This window comes from Melospiza melodia (genome assembly GCF_035770615.1).
Source record: "Melospiza melodia melodia isolate bMelMel2 chromosome 7 unlocalized genomic scaffold, bMelMel2.pri SUPER_7_unloc_1, whole genome shotgun sequence".
Lineage (NCBI taxonomy): Eukaryota > Metazoa > Chordata > Aves > Passeriformes > Passerellidae > Melospiza > Melospiza melodia.
Genome location: NW_026948497.1, coordinates 5,107,438 through 5,117,946, shown reverse-complemented (window position 1 = coordinate 5,117,946; position 10,509 = coordinate 5,107,438).

Genomic DNA, 10,509 nt, shown 5'->3' with positions numbered 1-10,509 from the left:
TGGATACAGAATCACAGAATCACAGAATCACAGAAGTTCAAGGCTGGAAGAGACCTATAAGATCATCAAGTCCAGCCCATGTTCTAACTGTTCAACTAGATCATGGCAGCAAGTGCCACATCCAGTCTTTTTTTGAATTCTTCAAGGGATGATGACTCCACCACCTCACTGGGTAAATGATTCCAGTATCTGACCACTCTTTCTGTGAAATATTTCCTTCTTAATTCTAACTTACATCTCGCTTGACGCAGCTTGAGACTGTGTCCTCTTGTTCTATCTGTTGTCGCCCGGAGAAAGAGGCCGATCCCCAGATCACCACAGCTACCCTTCAGGAAGTTGTAGAGAGCGATGAGGTCGCCCCTTAGTCTCCTTTTCTCTAGGCTAAACAACCCCAGCTCCCTCAGTCGCTCTTCGTATGGCTTGTGCTCCAAGCCCCTTATTAGTCTCGTTGCCCTCCTCTGGACACGCTCAAGTAACTCGACGTCCCTCCTAAAGTGAGGGGCCCAGAACTGGATACAATACTCCAAGTGAGGCCTCACCAGTGCCGAGTACAGGGGAAGAATGACCTCTCTGTTCCTGCTGGCCACTCCATTTCTGATACTGGCCAGGATGGCATTGGCCCTCTTGGCTACCTGGGCACACTGCTGGCTCATATTCAATCGACTGTCAACCAGCACCCCCAGGTCCCTTTCCACCTGGGCACTATCCAGCCATTCCGTCCCCAACTTATATCGGTGCAGGGGGTTATTGTGGCCGAAGTGCAATACTCGGCACTTGGACTTATTGAAGTTCATCCTGTTTGATTCTGCCCATGCGTCCAACCGTTCCAAATCTCTCTGGAGAGCCCTACACCCCTCTAGCAGATCTACACTCTTTCCCAATTTAGTGTCATCAGCAAATTTACTAATAAAAGACTCTAAGCCCTCATCCATGTCATCAATAAAAATATTGAACAGAACTGGCCCCAACACAGACCCCTGAGGGACACCACTGGTGACGGATCACCAGCTGGATGTGACACCATTCACCACCACTCTCTGGGCCCGGCCATCCAGCCAGTTCTGAACCCAGCAAAGGGTATTCCTATCCAGACCACGGCCGGCGAGTTTGTCTAGGAGTATGCTATGGGAAACAGTGTCAAAGGCCTTGCTGAAATCCAGAAAAACAACATCTACAGCCTTCCCTGCATCCACTAGCTGGGTTACCTGGTCATAAAAGGTGATCAGTTTAGTCAGACATGATCTACCCCTCCTAAATCCGTGCTGGCTGGGTCTGATACCCTGGCCGTCCTGCAAATTTTGCATGATGGCACGCAATATAAACTGTTCCATTATTTTGCCAGGTATAGAGGTCAGGCTGACTGATCTATAATTGCCAGGATCTTCCTTTGCACCTTTTTTGTGAATGGGTATCGCATTGACCAGCTTCCAGTCATCCGGAACCTCACCAGTAAGCCATGACTGTTGGTAAATGATAGAGTGGCTTTGCAAGCTCATTTGCCAGCTCTCTCATTACCCTGGGGTGGATCCCGTCTGGTCCCATAGATTTATGAATATCCAAGCATTTCAATAGTTCTATGACAGCCTCCTCTTGGATAATGTGGGGACCATTCTGCTCCCTAAAACCATCAACCAGCCCAGACGGACGGGAGTCTTGAGGGCAAGTCATCTTCCCATTAAAAACCGAGGCAAAATAGGCATTAAACACTTCTGCCTTCTCCTCGTCTGCAAATACTAACTTCCCACCTTTGTCCAGTAAAGAACAAAGGCTGGTCCTACCTTTCTTCCTACCATTAATATATTTATAAAAACATTTTTTATTATCCTTAACAGTAGTCGCCATCCTGAGTTCAAACTGAGCTTTGGCCTCCCTAATTTTTTTCCTGCATACTCTAGCAGCCCTCTTGAATACTTCCTTGGAGACCTGACCCTTCTTCCAACTCTGGTATGTCCTCTTTTTATTCTTAAGTTCCTCCAAGATCTCCTTTCCCAGCCAGGCTGGACGTTTGCCCCGTTGACTGATCTTTCAGGATACAGGAATGGTTTGTTCCTGCGCCCTCAAGATCTCTGCCTTGAAGTAAGCCCACCCTTCCTGAACTCCTTTTTTTTTAAGGGCTGCTTCCCAAGGGATGCTCTGAATTAATCTCTTAAACAGGCCAAAGTCCGCCCTCTGGAAGTCCAGTGTACGAGTTTTACTGGTGCTCTTCCTGACTTCGCCAAGTATTGAAAACTCTATTATTTCATGATCACTCTGCCCCAAACGACCTCCAACCATCACATCTCCCACCAGCCCATCCCTATTAGTAAATAACAGATCTAATGTAGTCCCTCCCCTGGTGGGTTCATCCACCGGCTGTAACAAAAAGTTGTCCTCCATAGATTCTAAGAATTTTCTGGATTGCCTCTTTACTGCTGTATTAAGTTCCCAGCAGATATCTGGTAGATTAAAATCACCAACAAAAACAAGGGTTGATGATCTTGAAACATTGCACAACTGCTTATAGAATAAGTCGTCTACTTCTTCTTCTTGATCAGGTCGACAATAACAGACTCCCAATATGATGTCGGCGTTGTTGGCCTTCCTGTTGATTCTTATCCATAAACATTCAACTCCTTCTTCCTTTGTTTCAATTTCGATGGCATCAAAGGTTTGCTTAACATAAAGGGCTACACCACCTCCTCTTCTTCCTTTCCTATCTCTCCTGAAGAGTCTGTATCCAGCCAATGTAGTACTCCAGTTATATGAGTCATCCCACCACGTTTCCGTGATGGCAACTACATTATAGCTTTGCAGTTGTACCATGGCCTCCAGCTCTTCTTGTTTATTGCCCAAACTGCGTGCATTGGTATACATGCACCTCATCTGGGCAACTGAGTTCACCCCTATCTTACGCTTGCAATTCTTGGGCCTGTTTCCAATTAGCTCAGCTGGTTCCCCTTCCCCCTTCAAGCTTAGTTTAAAGCTCACTCAATGAGGTCTGCCAGTTCATGAGCTAAAATCCCTTTGCCCTTAACGGAGAGGTGTACCCCATCTGATTCCAGCAAAGAAGATGCTGTAAAAGTTTCGCCATGATCATAAAATCCAAAATTATGCCGATGACACCAATCCTTAAGCCACTTGTTGATGATACGGATTCTTCTATTTCTTTCATCATTATCCTCCGCTACCAGAGGGACTGAGCACATCACTACCTGTGCTCCTCCATACACAAGCATACCCACGCCCCAAAGTGATAAGGTCATATGGACCTTCCCACTGTTTGGTGACTAAATTCTGCACCCGAACCTTTGCTTGAGGCTGATGTGTCTGATCCAGAGCCTGCAACAAAAGGTGATGATTCAAAATGACAGGATTATTTGAATTCTGCGCACAGTGAGATGGTTGATGGTGTACAAAGCTTTTGCCAGCCGACTGTGTGGGGTTTTACATTCCCCATTTTTGCTTTTGAAGAATCCACTTCAGAGTACCATGAGCATCTTCTACAATAGCTTGACCAGCTGGAGAATGAGGGATACCAAACCTGTGTGACACACCCACAACTGCTGGAGCTGCCAAATCTTCTGCAATGTGTAAGCAGGACCATTGTGTCCTTTCAAATCAAACAAATCAAACAAATCAAACAAGGGAGACAGTTGTGCCTCAGTGAGTCCCAAGTACAGACGTAACCAAGTGATGACACCTACCAATTTCTGGGCATCATTCTGTGTCTTTACAGAATGCACAAATTGCACCTCCTACTGTCGGATTGTTTATTCCAGAATTTTGACCTCCAAATACTTCCAAGGACATTGTTGTTGTTGAACCTTTTCTGGAGCCACCTGCAGCCCATGAGAATGCAAAGCATGGAGCAACTGAGGCTGAATCCTCAGCAGCTCATCCTGAGTGGATGCAGCCTCCAAAATGTTGTCCATATAGTGGTAAAGATGGGCATGAGGAAACTGCTTGTGAACTCCAGACAACGCACGGGCCACATACCATTGGCATATGGCCAGTGACTTTCGCATTCCTCGGGGAAAAGTCCTCCATTGATATCGCTGTGTGGGCCCAGCATTGTTAATTGCTGGCACTGAGAAGGCAAATTTTGTTTTGTCATTGGATGCAAATGAATTGCAAAAAACAATTCTTCAAATCCATGGTGAGGAACGGCCAGTTTGCAGGAAGCATGGTAAGCAGTGTTCTGATGCTTTCCACGACAGCATTGACCTTTCGGAGGTCTTGTAACAACCTCCATTTCTCAGATTTCTTTTTGATGCTGAAGACAGGAGTGTTCCAAGGACTGTTAGAAGGCTCCAGATGACCCTGGTCCAACTGCTCCTGCGCCAAATTCTGAAGGGCGACCAATTTATCTTGAGGGAGGGGCCACTGCTTCTCCCAGACAGGTTTGTCCACCAGCCACCGTATAGGAGACGTAGGACACTCTGTGCCCTTCACTGCAGTGGCCCCCATCAAAAATCCATCCCGATGCGCACCCCCCAGACAGACAGAACCTCCCTTCCCCAAAGGTTGGCAGGAGTTGAAGTAACATGAGGCCAAATCGAGGCCGTCTGTCCCTCCAGGTTTGCAACCAGCACGGGCCGCTGGCTCACGTAACATTGTGCCATTCCTCCCAATCCTGTGGCAGGCATCTCCACCAGATCCAAGGGCCAATCCGGGGTCCAGGTGACAAGGGAGAGGACTGTGACGTCAGCACCATTGTCAAGAAGCCTGTGGAGGTGCATTTCCGACGGTGTCGCACCAGGAACTGACAGGCTACACAGCATCTTGGGACGGTCCTTGGTCAGGACAGCAGTCCAGTGAATCTGAGGCAGCCCAGTGGATCCAAAGCCACCAGCTCCATGCAACTGGTCAGCTGTCCTGCAAACAGAGGACTTAAAAGGTACAAGTTGAGCAAGCCGTGTCCCTTTTGGGATTGTGACGGGGGGATGGGTGTGGAGACCATGGCAAAAATCTGCCCTGTAAAATCTGCATCAATGAGCCCCAGATGCACAATGATGCCCTGAAGGGTAGAACTAGACCTCCCTATAGGGAGAGCACTCATGCCCCCACCCAAGGGACCAAAGGCATCCAGGGGAACCTTGTGTATTTCAGAAGAGTCTAAGACAAATGTTGCTGTGGTGCAGACATCCACACCTGCTGATCTGCGGGTGCTGGCTGCAAGCCGGCAAAGGAGACCTCCATCGGCTCCTGGGTCTGGAGAGAAGCTTGCGTCTGAGCGCACCTCTCCTGCTGCGCGCTCCGCTTCATGTTTCCCGTGCCTGGTAAAACCTGGCCATTAGCATGAACAGCCTTGCAAACACTGGACATGTGATTCGGCCTACCACACCGACCGCACAAGAACATGGGGAATTTGACCTTCTGTGCTTTCTTCCCTCGCTTCTTGCCAGCCTGCGCAGTCCCCTGCCCAAATTGGCTGTACAGCGGCAGCCACGGCAGCCAACTTCTGACCCAAGGGGACAATGTCCGCATAGGCCTTCGCCATCTGGGAGATCGTAGGAAAACCAGGTGACCGGTCCGGCTGTTCGTCTCTGCATGGACACACGTAGGATGGCCTTGGGACAGCCCGCGCTTCAAAGGACAAGTCTGGACTCTTCAGATTTTCAGTCTTCGATATTGTTTATTATTTCTTATCTACAAAATTTTCTTCCAGCCCAACAGAGGTCTGACCAGCAAGGCAGCCAAGGGCACTCTGACCTCCCACTGGGCTGTCGTCTATTTTTATACTAAAAACTACGTACATCATATTTACCTTTATTTCCCAATACCTTTCAGCCATATTAGCAAGTGCACCTTCACCATGGACCAATCTCAAAGTGCCAACATCACCACAGAAAATGGATGACAAGAAGAAGAAAGAAGAAGGACAAGACACACCCTGATCCCTCCATCTTGTCTCCATAACCCCCCTGTACCAAAATCCTAAAATCTGTTTTTCTACCCTGTCAATACTTAATTCTTACACCATTCATCCCCAAGTGACTCTCTTGTCCTCAAACCTTTGGCACATCCCTTGCAGGGTCAAAATCCAACAGCCAGGCGCTTCTGGCAACATTCCAGGATTTCTGAGCCCCCCAAGGGTTGTCTCAGTAACTCTGGACATCCGGAGTCATGTGCTGAGATCCCACAACCAGACATAGCCACTATGACCCTCCTACAAGCATCGTTGCAATTACATCTCACAAGGTTTGCAATCACAGCCCTCCTTGCCACAGGATCAGGCACCTGCCTCTCCACTGACACAGTCAGCCTTGCCACAAATGCCATGAAAGGCTCATCATCCCCCTGGACAATGGTCGCAAACGGCTGCTTCGGAGCAGCCACTTCCAGGGTCTGAACAATCACTGCTGTGCCCAGCGTGTGGCACTGGTCAAGCACAAGGGGATCGAATCCAACCTGCTCCTGAACATTTTCATAAAGCCCTGTGCCCAGCAGCATGTCAAGTGACAACCCCATGCTTGGGGTCCTGCAGCACCAGTGCAGCATTCTGCAACACCGTGTGGGCCGCCAAATGAGCCCACTTGGTCTCAAAAGCATCGTATTGCACAGGGTCAAAAAGAGAATGCACCACCACGGACGGAGGTCATGAGGCGTCAGCATGTCTGTAGCAACCCTCCCGAGAGTCTGCATAACCTCAGTAGACCCCAAACCATGCTGAGCAACCACCTCACGGACTTCCCTCTCCAGCTTATATGAAAGGGGTTCATGGGTGTTTTGAGTAACACCCCTGAGCACAAGGAAAGCCTGGGGACCCCCTGCAGCACCAGCAGAGCCAGAGGAACCCACTCCGCGACCCTGCAGATGCCATGAAGAGACAGTCTGATCTGTCCCCCAGCACACCATCACGGGGCGGGGAGGGAGACTCCACATCGCACAGAAACTCAAACTCCCCCTCGTCCATGTCCAAGACAGAAGGTCTCCCCAGGGAATTCTGAGCGGTAAAAGAACCAGACCCCTGCCAAAACTCCTCACACTTTTTCCACTGCACCAGCAGCGATACCATGTCCATGGTGCAATCATCAGAGAGGGCCTCCATGAGGCAGACCCCCACGAGAGACCACGCCTCCCTGGAGAACGCCTTCGCAGGGTCCGAAAAGAACCCTCGCTCTCTGGCCCACAGGAATAACCTCTCAAATCACTCCAGGAAACAGAAACCTTTTTCCACTCCAGGACCCCCCTCCAGAGGTCCAAAACAAGGGAATCTTCCTCGAAACCCCCAGAGGTTGCCATCACCACAAAAACAGCAGGCAAAGCACCAAAGAAGGGGGGACAACATGACCTCACCGGCAATCCGGACTCTGTGTCTCAGCCTAGGCTGCAGTCACTTTGGCGGTCACCAGATGTTGCTATATGACACGAAAAAACACAAATGCACACCACTGTTCTCAAGGTGAAGGAAAAGGGAAGCTTATTTTCTGACTCCAACATTTATAGTTTTCCAAGAGTGACAGTAGATTGGAGGGTGACAGTGCCACCTCTCCAATGACACTGGTCAAACCAACAGTCCATTTAACTTTCTCCTCTTCCATAAAGGAATGCAAAACAATGAGTTATTTACAGAAAGTGTGTGAGAAAGTTCACTACAAGAATGTCAACATCAGAAGGCTTAGAAAATCTTAAAAAACCAGGGTGAGAGAGCAGGGTGGGCTCCCTGCCCACCGCGGCAGGGCCTGACGGAGCACGGACCAACACCCCACCTCCGGCGGCTTCCACTGCCTGCACATGCCCGGCAGGCTGCGCAGACTGAGAAATGGGGGAAGCCGCCCCCCCCGCCAAAGATGAGACGGATGCTGAAGCGGATGAATCCACTCCCACTGTGCTTAGGGGGTATTTTGTGGAAATGCCACAATTCGGTCGAAGTGTAGTCACCAAATCAGACTCAAGCAGAGGCAGAGGCTGAGCAAGGTGCTCCCTGCAGCCCCTGAGTGCCAGGAGGGCACAAAGGGAGAGCGACCCCTGCCTCCGCCCTGCTGCCTCCATGGCGTGGGGCAGGGCGGGGTCAGCCAAGCCAACTCCATACGGTCCCCAGAAACCCGCAGGGCTCTGCCCACTTGCTGGCTGCTTGGAACCAGCTGGCTAGGAACCCAATTCACCTTGGGGGAACAAATGTTGCCATCCGAGATGGAACCACCTCCCAGCTCATTGTCCTGGATGGGAAGAAGGTTCTCCCTCACGCAGAAATTCAAACTCCCCCTTGTCCATGTCTTAGACAGAAGGGTCCCCCTGGGAATTCTGATAGCTATAAAAGCCAAACTCCTGCCAAACTGCATCAAACTTTTTCCACTGGACCAGCAGTGATCCCACATCTATAGTGCAATCATCAAAGAGGGCTTCCTTGAGGCAGTCTCCCACGAGAGACCATGCATCCCTGGAGAATGTCTCCACAGGGTCTGAAAAAAGCCCTTGCTCTCTGGCCCACAGAAACAATCTTTCAAAATCACTCCAGGAAACGGAAACCCGTTTCTGCTCCATGAGACACTTCCAGAGGTCCAAAACCAGACAATCCTCCATGAAACCCACAGGGGTGGCCATTATCACAAGAGCTGCAGGCAGAGTGCCAAATGGCTCACAATCATGGTGCCAAAACAAGGAGGGAGGATAAATGATACAACCTCACCCACGGCAGTCACCAGACCCTGTGCCTCCAGCCTAGGCTGCAGTACACTCTGCGGTCACCAGATGTCACTCTAGGACACGGGAATCTCCAAGGTAAAAAGAGGGAAATTTTACTTCTGACTCCAACATTTATAGATTTCCAAAAGTGACAGTGGATTGGAGGATGACAGTGCCACCTCTCCAGTGACACTGGACAAATCAACAGCCCATCAAATTTCTCCTCCTCCAGAAAAGAAAGCAAAGCAATAAGTATTTACAGAAAAACACGCGAGAAAGTTCATTACAAGAATGTAAACATCAGAAGGCTTAGAAGAACTTAAAGACAACCAGGGTGACACTTCACCTCTGATCCTGTCCTGACTGGGCCAAGGGCTACAGCATGAGTGATCTTGATCTGGTCAAAGGCTTGTTGCTGCTCAGGGCCCCAGTGGAAATCGTTCTTCTTGCGGGTGACTAGGTAAAGAGGGCTCATGATCTGATTTTACTCAGGAATATGCATTCTCCAAAAACGTATGCTGCTTGGGAAAGCTCATGTCTCCTTCTTATTGCTTGGTGGAGACACGATGGTGATCTTGTTGATGATTATCCATAGGAATCTGATGCCGTCCATCTTGCCACTTTACTCCTAGGAACTGAATCTCATGAGCTGGTCCCTTTACTTTGCTCTTTTTGATGGTGAAACCAGCTCCCAGGAGAATCTGGATGATTTCCTCTCCTTTCTCAAACACTTCTGCAGCTCTGTTCCCCCACACAATGATGGCATCAATATACTGCAGATGTTCTGGATCCTCACCCTTTTCTAGTGCAGCCTGGATCAGTCCATGGCAGATGGTGGGGCTGTGCTTCCACCCCTGGGGCAGTTGGTTCCAGGTGTACTGCACTCTCCTCCATGTGAAAGCAAACTGAGGCCTGCATTCTGCTGCCAGAGGAATGGAAGAAAAATGCATTGGCAATATTGATAGTGGCGTACCACTTTGCTGCCTTGGACTCAGGCTCGTACTGGATTTCTGATATGTTGGGCATGGCAGCGCTCAGTGGTAGAGTCACTTCATTCAATGCACAGTAGTCCACAGTCAATCTCCATTCTCCTTCAGATTTATGCACAGGCCAAATGGGACTGTTGAAGGCTGAGTGGGTTTTGCTGAACACTCCTTGGCTCTCCAGCTCTTGGATTATCTTATGGATGGGGATCACAGCATCTTGAGTAGTTCTATACTGTTGGCAATGCACTGTGGAAGTGGCAATTGGTACCTGTTGCACTTCTCCCTTCAGAAGTCCTACTGAAGATGGATTCTCAGACAGTCCAGGCAAGGTGTTCAGTTTCTGGACACCTTCTGTCACTACAGCCGCTATCCCAAATGCCCACCTGAGTCCCTTTGGGTTTTTGAAATACCTACTTCAGAGGTAATCTATGCCTAAAATACATGGGGCCTCTGGGCCAGTCACAATAGAGGGTTTCTTCCACTCATTTCTAGTCAGGCTCACCTCAGGTTTCACCAAAGTGAAATCCTGTGATCCCCCTGTCACACCTGCAATAGAAACAGATTCTGTCCCCACATGTCTTGATGGGATTAATGTGCACTGCTCACCAGTGTCAACCAAAGCTTCATATTTTTGTGGTTCTGATGTGCCAGGCCAACGAATCCGCACAGTCCAGAAAACACAGTTTTCCCCAGCCTCTACCTGGCTAGAGGCAGGGCCCCTCTAAGCCTGGTTATCCTTCTTTCCTTGGGTATATGTCTTGGATGTTCCTTCAAGGGGATTGGACATGTCATCATCATCATCATACCTGGCAGTTCAGCTACAGGCAACTGGAGCTACTTTCGTTTTGGTGGAACTTCTTCTCTGAACCTTGCCTTCCTTCAGTTCACGCACCTGTTGTGCCAGAGCAGCAGTAGA